Here is a 16632-nt window from a genome sequence, read left to right on the forward strand (position 1 = left end):
TATTACAAGCTGCCAAGAAGAAGCCATTCAGATACCATGGAAACACGGTGAGGTTAACACAAGATCTGGCTGCATCCCCACTGAAGGACCGAAAGGCATGGAATACGATATTCCGGAAAGCAAGGGAACTAGCTCTACAACCAAGAATAAAATACCCTTCAAAACTGACTATATTCTTACAGGGGAAAGTATGATCATTCAACACAAGAGAAGAGTTCCAAGCATTCATAAATAAAAGACCAGACCTGAACAGAAAATTTGATGTCCAACCACAGAACTCAAGAGAATCATCAAAAGCTTATTAAAAAAGAGGGGGGAAAACAAACAAACAAAACAACAACAAAAATTTTTTAAGAGACTCAATATGTTAAAATGATATGTATCCCTGTAAGAAAAGATGTCATTGCTAACTCTTAAAAACTGTTGCTATCACCTGAGCAGCTAGAAGAATTACACACAGAGCGAACAGTGACAAACTGTATAGGATGAAATAACAAGACATAAATAGTTATATAGATATATGCATGCATAAATAAATATACATGTGTATGTGTATATATATATATGTATACATGACTAGATCTTAAAAAAACGAGGTTATGACTAAAAGAAATGGGAAAAGAAACAAATGGGGGTAAATTTATAGGTCACAAAGAAGCTCATGGCGGGAGGGGAGAGAACATCGATACACTAGAAGGGTAAAGAGGTTGGAGATAGGAAATACTCAACTCTTACGTACTTTGAAACTGACCCAAAGAGGGAAGAACAATCCAATCCATTGGGGAAGAGAATAGATTCGTGCCCTATAGGGGAGTAGAAGGGTAAAAAACGGACTGGTGGGGAGGGAAGCAGTACAAGGGAGGGAGAGGGTGGGGGGGGATTTTAAAAAGACTACAGGGGAAAAGAAGGGAGTGGGGTAGAAAAGGAAGTAAAATAAGGGGGATACTAGGGGGACTGACTATAAAAAAACATTGGTATAGAAGGAAATAGTGAAAGAAGAAAAGGCAGGACCAAGAGTAGAAATCAAAATGATGGGAAATACACAGCTAGTAATCATAACTCTGAATGTGAATGGAATGAACTCACCCATAAAATGCAAGCGAATAGCAGAGTGGATTAGAATCCAAAACCCTACCATATGCTGTCTGCAAGAAACACACATGAGGAAGGTAGATACGCATAGGGTGAAAGTAAGAGGATGGAGCCAAATCTATTGGGCATCAAATGATAACAAGAAGGCAGGAGTAGCAATCATGATATCGGGCAATGCCAAAGTGAAAATAGAACTAATTAAAAGAGATTGGGAAGGTAATTACATCCTGATAAAAGGCAGTATAGACAACGAGGAAATATCTATACTCAATATGTATGCACCAAATGGCATAGCATCCAAATTTTTAAAGGAGAAATTATAGGAGCTCAAGGATAAAATAGAAAAACTATACTAGTGGGAGATCTGAACCTTCCCCTATCCAAACTAGATAAATCAAATAAAAAAATAAATAAGAAAGAGGTGAGAGAAGCAAATGAAATCTTAGAAAAATTAGAGTTAATAGACATATGGAGAAAAGGAATACACCTTCTTTTCAGCAGCACGTGGTATATTCACAAAAATTGACCATGTACTAGGGCACAAAATCATTGCAAACAAGTGCAAAAGGGCAGAAATAATAAATGCAACGTTCTCAGACCACAATGCAATAAAAATAATAATTATTAAGGGTACATGGATAGATAAATAAAAAATTAATTGGAAATTAAACAATATGATTCTCCAAAACCATCTAGTTAAAGAACAAATCATAGAAACAATTAATAACTTCATTGAAGAAAATGACAATGATGAGACATCCTTTCAAAACCTATGGGATGCAGCCAAAGCAGTACTCAGGGGGAAATTTATATCCTTGAGTTCATATGTAAACAAATTAAGAAGGGCAGAGGTCAATGAATTGGGCATGCAAATTAAAAAACTAGAAAGTGAACAAATTAAAAACCCTCAGATGAAGACTACATTAGAGATCCTAAAAATCAAAGGATAAATTAATAAAATTGAAAGTCAAAGAACTATTGATTTAATAAATACGACTAGAAGCTGGTACTTTGAAAAAACAAATAAAATTGACAAAGTACTAGTCAGTCTAATTTAAAAAAGGAAAGAAAAAACCAAATTGACAGTATCCAAGATGAAAAGGGTGGCCTCACCTCTAATGAAGAGGAAATCAAGGCAATCATTAAAAACTACTATGCCCAATTATATGGCAAAAAATATGGCAATCTAAGTGATATGGATGAATACTTACAAAAATATAAATTGCCTAGACTAAAAGAAGAAGAAATAAATTACCTAAACAACCCCATATCAGAAAAAGAAATTGAACAAGCCATCAAAGAACTCCGTAAGAAAAAATCCCCAGGTCCAGACGGATTCACAAATGAATTCTATCAAACATTCAAAGAATAACTAATCCCAATACTATACAAACTGTTTGACAGAATAAGCCAAGAAGGGGTTCTACCAAATTCTTTTTACGACACAAACATGGTACTGATCCCAAAGCCAGGCAGGTTAAAAACAGAGAAAGAAAACTATAGGCCAATCTCCCTAATGAATATAGATGCAAAAGTCTTAAATAGGATACTAGCAGAAATATTCCAGCAAGTCATCACAGTGGTTATCCACTACGTTCAGGTAGGATTCATACCAGGAATGCAAGGATGGTTCAATATTAGGAAAACCATCCACATAATTGACCATATAAACAAGCAAACTGACAAAAATCACATGATTATCTCAGTAGATGCAGAAAAAGCCTTTGACAAAATACAACACCCATTCCTATTGAAAACACTAGAAAGTATAGGAATAGATGGGCCTTTCCTAAAAATAATAAACAGTATATATCTAAAACCATCAGCAAACATCATCTGTAATGGGGAAAAACTCAAAGCATTCCCAATAAGATCAGGAGTAAAACAAGGATGCCCATTATCACCTTTATTATTTAATATTGTACTATAAACACTAGCAGTAGCAATTAGAGAAGAAAAAGAAATTGAAGGTATTAAAATTGGCAGTGAGGAGACCAAGCTGTCACTCTTTGTGGTTGATATGATGATTTACTTAAAAAATCCTAGGTAATCAACCAAAAAGCTAATCGAAATAATCAACAACTTTAGCAAAGTTGCAGGATATAAAATAAACCCACATTAGTCATCAGCATTTCTATATATCTCCAAACCAGTTGAGCAGCAAGAATTAGAAAGAGAAATTCCATTTAAAGTCACCCGAGACAATATAAAATACCTAGGAATCTACCTCCCGAGACAAACACAGGAACTATATGAATACAACTACAAAACACTCTCCACACAATTAAAACTAGATCTAAACAATTGGAAAAACATTGATTACTCATGGGTGGGACGAGCTAACATAATAAAAATGACCATCCTACCCAAACTTATCTATCTATTTAGTGCCATACCCATTGAACTCCAAAAAAACTATTTTATTAAATTAGAGAAAACCATAACAAAGTTCATTTAAAAGAATAAAGGATCAAGGATATCCAGGGAAATAATGAAAAAAAAAATACAAAGGAAGGTGGCCTTGCAGTCCCAGATCTCAAACTATATTACAAAGCAGCGGTCATCAAAACAATTTGGTACTGCCTAAGAGACAGAAATGAGGATCAGTAGAATAAACTTCGAGTAAATGACCTCAGTAAGACAGTCTTTGACAAACCCAAAGACCCCAGCTTTTGGGACAAAAATCCAGTATTTGATAAAAACTGCTGGGAAAATTGGTAGACAGTGTGGGAGAGATTAGGTTTGGATCAACACCTCACACCCTACACCAAGATAAACTCATAATGGGTGAATGACTTGAATATAAAGAAGGAAACGATAAGTAAATTAGGTGAACACAGAATAGTATACATGTCATCAGACCTTTGGGAAGAGAAAGATTTTAAAACCAAGCAAACTTAGAGTCACAAAATGCAAAATAAATAATTTTGACTACATCAAATTAAAAAGTTTTTGTACAAACAAAACCAACGTAACTAAAATTAGAAGGAAAGCAACAAACTGGGAAACAATCTTCATAACAAAAACCTCTGACAAAGGTCTAATTACTCAAATCTATAAAGAGTTAAACCAGTTGTAGAAGCCATTCTCCAATTGAAAAATGGGCAAGGGACATGAATAGGCAATTTTCCGTTAAAGAAATCAAGACTATTAATAAGCACATGAAAAAGTGTTCTAGATCTCTTATAATCAGAGAGATGCAAATCAAAACAACTCTGAGGTATCACCTCACACATAGCAGATTGTTCAACATGACAGCAAAGGAAAGTAATGAATGCTGGAGGGGATGTGGCAAAGTTGGGACATTAATGCATTGCTGGTGGAGTTGTGAATTGATTCATCCATTCTGGAGGGCAATTTGGAACTATGCCCAAAGGGCGATAAAAGACTGTCTGCCCTTTGATCCAGCGAAAGCACTGCTGGGTTTGTACCCCAAAGAGATAATAAGGAAAAAGACTTATACAAGAATATTCATAGCTGTGCTCTTTGTGATGGCAAAAAATTGGAAAATGAGGGGATGCCGTTCAATTGGAGAATGGCTGAACAAACTGTGGTATATGTTGTTGATGTAATAGTATTGTGCTCCAAGGAATAATAAAGTGGAGGAATTCCATGGAGACTGGAACATCCTCCAGGAAGTGATGCAGAGTGAGAGGAGCAGAACTAGAACACTGAACACAGAGACTGAGACACGGTGATACAATCGAATGTAATGGACTTCTCCAGTAATGGCTTTACACTGTCCTTGAACAACCTGCAGTGATCTACGAGAAAGAAAAAAAAACTATCCTCAAGCAGAGGACAAACTGAGGGAGTAAAAACACCGAGGAAAAGCAACTTGTTTGACTACAGAGGTTGAGGGGACATGATCGAGGAGAGACGCTAAATGAACACCCTAATGCAAATACCAACGACAAGGAAATGGGTTCAGAGCAAGGACACATGTGATACGCAGACGAATCGCCTGTCGGCTAGGGAAGGGGTGCGGGGGTGGGGGTGGGGGGGAGGAAAAGAAAATTATCTGTTTCCAATGAACAATGTATGAAAATGACCAAATAAAAATGTTAGATACACAATTCTTAAAAAAAAATTAATTAAAAAAAAAGTAAGTTAGTTTGGATTAGTTAGGATTGTAATTTTTATTATATTAGTTCATCCTACCAATGAGCAATTAATGTTTTTCCAATTATTAGGTCTGGTTTTAATTGTGTTGAAACTGTTTTGTAATTGTGTTCATACAGTTCCTGTGGTTGTCTTGGCAGATAGATTTCTAAGTATTTTATATTGTCTAGGGTGATTTTATTTTCATTTTTTGACATTTTTTTTGGTCAATTTCAAACATTATTCCTTGGTTACAAAAATCATTTTCTTTTCCTCCCCCTTCCCCTCCCTCCCCCCGGGCACCCCTTTCATAGCTGACACACAACTCCACTGGGAATTGCATGTGTTCTTGATCAGAACCCATTTGCATATTGTTGGTATTTGCACTGGGATGTTCATTTATAATCTACATCCCCAATCATTTCCCCTTTGACCCATGTCATTAATAAGCAGTTGTTTTTCTTTGGTGCTTTTACTCCCACAGTTTTCCCTCTGAATGTGGATAGTGTTTTTTCTCCCATATCCCTCTCAGTTTTTCAGAATCAATGCATTACCAGTAATGGAGGAGTCCATTATATTCGATTGTACCAGAGTGTGTCAGTCTCTGTATACAGTGTTTTCCTGGTTCTGCTCCTTTCGCTCTACATCACTTCCTGGAGGTTGTTCCAGTTCTCATGGAATTCCTCCACTTTATTATTCCTTTTAGCACAATAATATTCCATCACCAACAGATATCACAATTTGTTCAGCCATTTCCTAATTGAAGGGCATCCCCTCATTTTCCAATTTTTTGCCACCACAAAGAGCATAGCTATGAATATTCTTGGTACATGTATTTTTCCTTATCTCTTTGGGGTATAAACCCAGCAGTGCTATGCTGGGTCAAAAGGCAGACAGTCTTTTAGCACCCTTTGGGCATACTTCCAAATTACCCTCCAGAATGTTTGGATCAATTCACAACTCCACCAGCAATGAATTAATGTCCCATCTTTGCCACATCCCTTCCAGCATTCATTACTTTCCATAGCTGTCATGTTAGCCAATTGGCTAGGTGTGAGGTGATACCTCAGAGTTGTTTTGATTTTCATCTTTCTTGTTATAAGAGATTTAGAACATTTTCTCATGTGCTTATTATTGGTTTTGATTTCTTTGACTGAAAATTGCCTATTCATGTCCCTTGACCATTTATCAGTTGGAGAATGGCTTGATTTTTTGTACAATTGATTTATCTCTTTGTAAATTTGAGTAATTAGAACTTTGTTTTTGTTATGAAGATTTTTTATTTCCCTTCTGATTTTGTTTACATTGGTTTTGTTTGTACAAAACCTTTTTAATTTGATATAGTCAAAATTATTTATTTTACATTTTGTGATTCTTTCTAAGTCTTGCTTGTTTTTAAAATCTTTCTCTTCTCAAAGATCTGACATGAATACTATTCTATGTTCACCTAATTTAATTATGGTTTCCTTCTTTATGTTCAAGACATTCACCCATTCTGAGTTTATGTTGGTGTATGGTGTGAGGTGTTGATCCAAGCATAATCTCTCCCATACTGTCTTCCAGTTTTCCCAGCAGTTTTTGTCGAATAGTGGATTTTTGTCCCAGACAAATAGACTGCTTTACTAAGGTCACTTACCCCAAGTCTATTCCACTGATCCTCTTTTCTGTCTCTTAGCCAGTACCAAATTGTTTTGATTACCACTGCTTTATTATATAGTTTGAGATCTGGGACTTCAAGGCCACTTTCCATTGCATTTTTTTTTTCATTATTTCCCTGGGTATCCTTGATCTTTTGTTCTTCCAAATGAACTTTGTTATGGTTTTTTCTAGTTCAGTAAAAAAGTTTTTTGGAAGTTCAATGGGTATGGTATTAAATAAATAGATAAGTTTTTGTAGAATGGTCATTTTTATTATGTTAGCTTGTCCGTTTCTCCAATTGCTCAGATCTAAGTTTAGTTGTGTGGAAAGTGTTTTGTAGTTGTGTTCATATAGTTCCTGTGTTTGTCTTGGCAGATAGATTACTAAGTATTTTATATTGTCTAAGGTGATTTTAAATGGAATTTCTCTTTCTAATTCTTGCTTTTGAGATGTATTAGAAATTGTTGATGTCTTATGTGTGTTTATTTTGTATCCTGCAACTTTGCTAAAGTTGTTGATTATTTCCACTAGCTTTTTAGTTGATTCTCTAGGATTCTTTAAGTAAATCATCATATCATCTGCAAAGAGTGATAGTTTGGAAGGACACATAACTGATGAATCATCACACTTCCTGTAAATCATGATAAAAAAAAAAAGGTACCATATTCCAACAAATTAGAAATAAAAACTATTGAGAACTCTTGGAAACAGAGGGCTAAGTGAAAACTCAAAGGAATTTACTAATCACCTCCTAAAAGAAATTTAAAAGTTAAAATTTAAAGAACATCATAGCCCAAATTTACCATCTTCAGTCATGTAAACTTGGAACTTAAGCATTGTCTTTAACGCCTCACGTTCTCTTCTAACCCCAAATGTAATCTAATTTGTTGCCATGGCTTGTCAAATTTACATTTTTCACCTGGTTGAAGTACTTTGGGACTTCTGAATGACTTCTCCACATCCCCCTGGAAGTTCCTTACTGAAATAGCTTCATCAGTTTTGGTACTTTCCTTTTATTATTACCCTTATTCTGATTGAAGGGTGGGGCCATCAACCTCAAACTTCTGTTAAAGGAGAGAACTCAGCTCAGACATTCATTTCTCACCTAATTGCAGTACTTTGGGACTTCTCTGCCTGAGTTCTCCTCTATATTTTCCAAGCCTGGTCCTGTCTTCCCCTGTCATCCTGTCCCAGGATCTCAGGCTATGTTCACCTGCAAAAATGATCTTCTAAAGCAGAAATCTGACCATGTAATACCTCCTTCCTCTAGCTTAGTAACCTCCACTGATTTTCTGTCTCTTCCAGAATTATCTTCTTCCCCTTCTCTACCTTTTTATTTATTTATTTGCTTATTTTTCATTGTTCAAAACCCATTTCCACATTATTAATATTTGCAAGAGTGATCATTTAAACTCAACATTCCCAATCATATCCCTATTGAACCATGTGATCAAGTAGTTGTTTTTCTTCTGTGTTTCTATTCCCACAGTTCTTTCTCTGAATGTGGATAGCATTCTTTCTCATAAGTTCCTTCAGAATTGTACTGGATCATTGCATTGCTGCTAGTAGAGAAGTTCATTACGTTCGATTGTGTCACAGTGTATTAGTCTCTGTGTATAATATTCTCCTAGTTCTTCTCCTTTCACTCTGCATCAATTCCTGGAGGTCATTTCAGTTCACATGAAATACCTCCAGTTCATTATTCCTTTTAGCACAATAGTATTCCATCACCATCAGATACCACAATTTCTTTAGCCATTCCCCAATCGATGGACAACCCCCCCTCCCCCATTTTCCAGTTTTTTGCCACTACAAAGGGTGTGACTATGAATATTTTTGTACAAGTATTTTTTTCTCTATTATCTCTTTGGAGTACAAACCCATCAGTGCTATGGCTGAATTTAAGGGCAGGCAGTCTTTTAAAGCCTTTTGGGCATAATTCCAAATTGCCTTCCAGAATGGTTGGATCAATTCACAACTCCACCAACAATGCATTAGTGTCCCATTTTTGCCACATTCCCCTCCAACATTTATTACTTTCCTTTGCTGTCATATTGGTCAATTGGTTGTTTTGATTTGCATTTCTCTAATTATGAGAGATTTAGAACACTTTTTCATGTTGATAGTTTTGATTTCTTTATCTGAAAACTGCCTATTCATGTCCCTTGCCCATTTATCAATTGGGGAAATGGCTTGATTTTTTTGTACAATTGATTTATGTTCTTATAAATTTGAGAAATTAGACCTTTTTCAGAGGTTTTTATTATAAAGATTTTTTCCTAGTTGCTTCCCTTCTAATTTTGGTTGCATTGGTTTTGTTTGTATGTTATTGTTTTTTCTAATTCAGTAAAAAGTTTCTTGGTAGTTTGATAGGTTATGGTATTGAATAAGTAATTTGGGTGGGATTGTCATTTTATTATATCATTATAGTGTGAACAATTAATGTTTTTCTAATTATTTAGATCTAATTTTAATTGTGTGGAAAGTGTTTTGTACTTGTGTTCATATAATTCCTGTATTTGGCAAATATATTCCTAAATATTATATATTGTCTAGGGTGATTTTAATTGGAATTTCTCTTCCTAACTCTTGCTGCTAAATTTTGTTGGAAATATATAGAAATGCTGATGATTTATGTGGATTTATTTTGTATCCTACATCTTTACTAAAGTTGATAATTATTTCTACTAGCTTTATAGTTGATTCCCTAGGATTCTTTAAATATACCATCATATCATCTGCAGAGTGATAGTTTAGTCTCCTCATTTCCTACTTTAATCACTTCAATTTCTTATTTTTCTCTAATTGCTACTGCTAGCATTTGTGGTACAATGTTAAATAATAGAGGTGGTAATGGGAATCCCTGCTTCACTCCTGATCTTATTGGGAAGACTTCTAACTTATCCCTATTGCAGATGATAGTCTTCTCTACTTTTTTATACTTTACATTCAGCCATATGTTCTGCAGTCCAGTGATATTGACCTCCCTGCTATTCCTTGAACAAGACTATCATATCTCCTAGCTCCAGGCATTTTTATACTGACCCCCATGCTTCAAATTCTCTTTCACTACCTTTTGTATATGAATATCTAAATTGAGCTCAGAACCTATGAAGCCTAGGTATAATTATTACTACTTATAGCATAGCTTTTCTGTCTTCTTAAGAGAGAATTCAGCCAATTTTCAGTTTAATTGAGAATTGTTCAGAAACTTACTTAGGAAGAAAAGGAAGAGATTTGAGAGGAGTGGAATTTTCCTAGGAAATTTCTTGGAGGAAGTTACTAATTGCTAGGAAAAAACAGGAAAAGTTATATGTGAGTGTAAAAGCTGGCCATAAAGGAAATGAGAGACTTCCAACAGTTAGAGGTGAGAAAAGGGCACACCAGGCATACAAAGGCAGGGACATGGGAAATGGAATGATATGTATGAGCAACTGCAAGGCCACTTACTGGAGTGGATTACATAAAAAGGAGCAGTGTGCCAGAAAACTAGATCCAATAGAAAGTTCCAATTACATAAAATTTTTAAGCTTTATTTTAATGAATAAAGTCACCCAAAAGAGAAATAGAAAGGAAAGGAAGAAGCACTTATGAAGTACCTACTCTTTGCTAGGAAATTGAGAGGATGAGGGTGGCAACTAATTAAGGGAAAAATCCTGAAAAGACAGTGTTGAATCATATATGTTGGAAGAGTTGTCTTTAGATTCAGTTCAATAGCCCTTAAAAAAAAGTAAGCCATTTTTAAAATTATGAGGATATTGAAATAGTAACCAAATAATTTTCTTTGTCCCTGAATGAAGGAACATGTTCTTAAGAGAGGAAGATCTCTCCTGGGAACTTCATTTCTGCCATGGCAAACTGGATGTGAGAGGACAGGGAAAATGAAACTGTTCTATTAGTCTCTTCCATTGCAACTCATAAACCAAGTTGATTTCTCTGGAGGATCTTGATGCAACTTTTGCCAATCTGTTGCATGTTAACCTTTGTAAGGTGTCTCTCCTAGGAGATGACCTATAAATTAGCTCCATGCAGAATTTTCTTGAGGAAAAGGAGAGTGGAAGTGAATCTCATCTTCATGGCATCCCCTAATACCTGCTTACATAAGTAGCCCTAGGCCAAATTGGGCTTCCAGAGATGCTACAAGAGATGTAGTGACAGGGAACATGAAGGTACGAAGTAAGTGATATGTTGGAGCTACTAAGCTGAGCCTAATGGTCCCTAGGGGAGTCTTACAGAAAGATGGGAATTCATATTCTACTTGCCAGGACTGTTGGCATTTCTATTGCAATGGAGCTAATACCTGATGAAATCACTCTTGAAAGTTTCAGGGAGGGAAGTGTGAAATGCCTTTTTTGTCCTTTCTTTGGAATCTATCTCTATCCTTCTGTAGTATTTTGCTCCATTAACCTTACCATTTCCTGAAAAATAACCATAAAGAACATTTTCCTTTTGTCTTTTCCAAGTTAAGTTTTAGGAACTTGAAAAATATAGTTTCTCTGACAAGCAAGATATAAGAAAAGAAATCTGTTCAACAGATTTAGTGCCTCCTGGGTGCTGCAGTTATGCCCTGTAACTAGTAAGAATTATAAAAAGCCCTCATCCTTTGGAGCATATGTCTATGGCAAGTTCCATAACAGATACAAAAGAGGTTTAAAATCAAGGGAACGTGAGACTCAATCTAGTTGGGAGGGGAATCAGGAAATAGCTTCATGACAGGGGGACAACAGTAGAACAACTTTTTTAAAGGTTTTTGAAAGGATTCTGACAAGCTGAGGTAAGGAAGTGTCGAGGTAGGGCTACAAAAAGAATAATATAAATAAAAATTAAAAAGCATGTGATGTGTTTAGGGGACAGTAAGAAGTGCAGTATGAGCAGTGGTATATTGGTAAATATTTAATAAGTATTTCCTTGAAAAAATATATATGACATTTTAAAGTTTAATCTGCATTGTTAACATTTTTTCCATTGCTTTCTTATGTTTATACAATAGCAAAACAGTAAATCAAACTCTGATTTAAATAATTCACTCATAAGTATAAATGCTTACATTGAAAATTTAACATTTGACTCTTGAGAGATTATTGGCAATAGCTCTAGAACATCCATGAGTGTAAACCATGTTAGAGGGATTTAGTGAGAGCTGAGCTTGTAAAAAAAGGTTGAGACCATAGTAAAGAGAGACTTGAAAACCATGCTGAACATAGATTTAATTTGATAGGCAGTGGAAAGAAATACCTACTCTTTGCTAGGAAATTGAAAGGACAAGGGTGGCAACTAATTTTTTTGGTGCTGGTGCCTACCTATGGCCTCCTGTCTTCCTTCTGTATCCTATCTCATCTTCAGAGAAAGAAAAAAAGATAACTATAGGACTGTAGACAACCAGAGCATGATAGAATTAGAAAGCACCTAAGGAATGATCTAGTTTAAACCTGTTTATTTTATAAATATGAAAATGGAGGAACATGCTAGCTGAGTTTAGGAAGAAGTGCTACTTAGTTTTCCTCATTGGTTTTGAGGAAAAGATGTGCCTTGATAGGGAGTGATTAGGGTCATAGAAACAGATTTTTGTTGGATATTTTCTTCTTAAGAAAAATATTTATTGATGACTTTTGCTTTTAATCATAGGTGTTCTGACTATATATCTATATCTATATATATAGATATAGATATCGAAACCATCCTCTCTTAAAACAAAGAAAACAATCAAAGACAACTAAAAAATGAAAATAGTGATCTTACCTGATGGTGTATATTCTGACCCCAAAGTACCCCATATTCTGACCCCAAAATACCCCATCTCTATCAGGAGGAAGGAGGTATTCCTTTTTCCTAAAATAAAATTTTATTGGTACCTTTTCTTTTACATCATCAAAATTTCTCCCATTAGCTCTCTTCCTCTGCCTAGATAACCATACCATATAACAAAAAATGTTTTTTTTAAAGGAAAAAAAGCAATTGTGATCAACACATCAAAAATAAATCCAATGTCCCATATTCTTTGACTTATTAATTCTGTGAAGGGGTTTGGGAAGGTATCTTTTCATGTTTCCTTTTTGACCATGCTTATAATATTTTACAATATTCACTTTTGATTGTTTTGTAGTGATTGTTTTTTTTCCATTTTCACTGTTATATAGTATTGTAGATATTGCTTTCTTGGCTCTGTTTACTTCATCTCATCAGTTTATGTAAATCATTCAGTGCTTCTCTGTATTCATCATATCCATTATTTCTTATAATAGTGTATTTTTTCATTACATTTGGGTACAGCATTTTGCTTAGCCATCCTCTGGTGGTATTTGCGTTTTTTCAGTTCTATGATGAGAGATGTGTTTCTTCATCCGATTAAGATTTGGTCACTGTTACTCAAAGCTTGGCTTCCTTTTGGTGATGCTTTCATTTACAGTATTGTAGTTGTTATGTATATATTGTTCTCTGGCATCACTTGGCATCAGTTCCTACAAAATCTTTCCATAATTTTTTGAATTCCTCATTTGTCATTTTGTGCTGCACCACAATATTCTATTATATTCCTATACCATTTCAACTATTCTTCATTTGATAAGTCAGCAACTGTTTTTAAACCTCTACTACGTGCTGAGCATTGTGCTAAGTGCTGGAGCTTCAAGAAAGGCAGGAAAAAAAACAAACCCTGCTCTCCAAGAGTTCATAATCTGATCAAGGAGAGAATATGAAAACAACAATGTACAAACAAAATTTGTACAGAATGATTCAGAGGTCACTTAAGAGGGAAGGCCCTAGCATTAAGGGGAATCTGGAAAGATGGAGGTGAGGAGAGAGTTTTCTAGATAGGGGCTAAATTTCACTGCAGGGAAAAATGAATGGATGGGGAGGTGGAGAGACTTGTGTGAGGGAACAGCCAAGAAGGCAACATGAGGGCAAGATAAGACCAAAAAGATGGAAAGGGGCCAAATAATGAAGAACTTTCAATATGACCAATAGGACTTTATATTTGATCCTGAAAGTGATCAGGAGCCACTGGAGTTTATTGAACCTGATCACATGATCATTTGCACTTTAGGAAAATCAATTTGATAGTCCAGTGGGGTGATGGACTAGATAAGCACTCAAATTGTTTCCCATTTCTTGAATACTACAAAAAGTGCCATACTATAATATAGGTAACATTTATATAGTTCTTTATATATATGTATATGCTTATATACATATATATAAAATATTCTCATTTGATCTTCACAACTGTGAAGTTGATGCTATTACTATTACCCCCCCCCCCAATTTTACAGATGAGGAAAATGAAGCTTAGAAAGGTCCAATAACTTTCCTGGAGTCACATGGCTAGTTAATGAGGCAGGAATCAAAGTCAAGTCTTCCTGATACTGCATTCAGCACTCTACATGGTATATTACCTGACTTGATATTTTGCTAATATGGGGTCTTACTGCCTTTGAAAGAAAGACAAGGATGTATGGTATATGATTTTAGATGGATCAGAGAGCATAAACAATTTTAGTCACTTTTCTCACACCATAATTCTGAATTGTTTCCCTAGAAACTCATAGCTCCATCAACACAATATTGGTGTGCCGCAGTCTTGACAACAGTGCCTGTTTCCAGTTTTTGTGCCAATTTGGTGATTATGAGATAAAACCTTAAAGTTGCTTTTTTTCCCCTCTTGTACTTAGTGATTTGCCATCCTTATTTTTAAAGCTTCTTTCATATCCTTTGACTATATATTGTAGGGAAATGGAATAGTCTGAAAAGTTAGATAGAAGCAATATGTGTTTTAACAGGTGCACCTAGAGATGTTTTACAGGAATCAGGACAGGGATGGAAGACAGGGAAAAGAGAGGATATGTGAGTACAAAAATGGAAAGGTTCTTTTGAAGTCTAGTTCTTATAATAAACTTATCCTTGTATGTAGTAGGTGATAGATAGTTCAAAGAGACCCATCTGTAGGATTTGAGGGTTAGCGGTAGAAGTTGAATGTATCAAAATCTATCTTGCTTTCTGTAAATAATTAAACAGAGAAGATTATTTTTGGTAGTTAAGCTTGCTCTCTGTGGCTGGCAGGCTTCCAGGTTCCTGTGAAAGGGTATCAAGTGACATTATGTTAAGTTCACATCTCCTTCAAGATCAACGTGTTAACTATTACTTAGATTGTGATTCTTCACCCTCTCCTAACCATGATTTCTTTTGAAGGGGAGTAGAATGGAAGCTCTCCATTTTCTTTCAGGGTTGAGAAGCATATAGTAATAAATTTGAGGCTGGTGACTTCCCTGGAAGTCATAAAATAAAAAGTATTTTATACTTTTGGAAATGGCTTTATCAAGTCCAAGGAAGCAAACTAGTAGAAATCCTTATATTTTGAAGATTATATACATTTGTTCACACTTGGTCAGTTTCTCTGAGCTATTTAGTAATTGCTTTTGTTTAGATCCTTTGTTATTTGCAAGAAGAAGCTAGTTGATTTCTATTAGTTTTTATGGCACCATTCTCCCATTCCACCTTTGCTTCATTTATGCTATGCTATCCATTTTGTCTTTGTGTATCCTAGAGAAGATAGAAGGTGGGGAAATTTACCTTTGAAAGAGAAAAAAAATCAGTGCCCAAGGAGAGCTTCATTCAATCTCTGCAATTCTATGGGTGCCCAGCAGATGGCAGGCTACTCCCAGAACAGGCCAAGGACTGCTCTTGCCCTGCTGAGTCAGCCACCTTCTTCTCTCTTCTCTCTTCACTCTACTTCTCTCTTGGACAAACCACTTTCTTCTGTCTTTCCCACATTAGCAGAAAAATCTAGATTCTTCGGAGAGGAAAGTGCTGCTATTCTACTCTTAGGACCCCTTGCACTCCTTCATTCACTCATTAGCTTCATTCCCATATAGGTTTTCTCTTTTTGGCTTTAACATGAAAGGGAGACCACTGTAAGGCAGCTTGGGTTACCCAAGCTGGAAGGAAAAGGAATAATAAGAAAAACCATGAGGATCACTTGGCAGTACTAGCCTGGCATATATTCATTCTCTATGATCAGTTTCTGGTTTTTTTTTTTTAGCTAAAATCTTCCTCATTTTCTTTTTAACTTTTCATCTTAGGCCTTTGACAGGTAAAAAGTTTCCAATAACTTAAAAAAATAACTCTTACCTTTTGTCTTAAGGCAGAAGAATGGTAAGGGGTAGGCAGTTGGGGTTAAGTGAACCTAGGGTCACATAGCTAGAAAGTGTCAGAGGTCAGATTTGAACCCAAGTTCTCTCAACTTTAGGTTTGACAGTCTATCTACTATGCTACCTAGCTGCCTATCCCAGCAGTTTTTTATTCCACACTCCCAAAGGCAGTACCAATCAAAGAAGCAATCAACAAGCATTTATTAAGTGCTTACTGTGCGCCAGGTATTATGCTAGCATCTGAGGATACAAATGTAAATGAAACAATCCCTAACTCACCAAGAGATAAATAGAAAAATATAGAGAGAATAAATGCAAATTAGTTAATTGCAAAGTAATTTGAGAAGGTATCATTTAGAAAGGATGAACCTTGAGCTAGTATCTTGAAGCCTCAGAGATATGAGATTTCCTTTTGGGAACTTGGTTCCCAAAACAAAGGTCATAAATGCTAGTTTGGACCCACATCAGAAGCAAAAGATAAATTAGCAAATTCTGGGCTCAGTGTATGATTTATGAGTGATGATATTTCTTCCCTTTGGGGGAAGGGTTTCCCCATATATTCCCTGGGTGGTAGAATTGACAATAAAGAGAATTGAGAACAGCAGTACCTCCCCACAGAGGCTAGGTTTGCACTCATCTTGTTATATCTCTACCTGAA

The 16632-nt window shown here is 35.6% G+C and overlaps 1 protein-coding gene across 14 annotated transcripts in view; it reads left to right on the forward strand.

Moving 5' to 3' along the window:
* TBC1D16 (TBC1 domain family member 16) overlaps nt 1-16632 on the forward strand; it is a 161553-nt gene that overhangs the window by 81795 nt on the left and 63126 nt on the right. The window lies entirely within an intron of this gene.

Source organism: Monodelphis domestica, chromosome 2 (assembly GCF_027887165.1).
Source record: "Monodelphis domestica isolate mMonDom1 chromosome 2, mMonDom1.pri, whole genome shotgun sequence".
Taxonomy (NCBI): Eukaryota; Metazoa; Chordata; class Mammalia; order Didelphimorphia; family Didelphidae; genus Monodelphis; species Monodelphis domestica.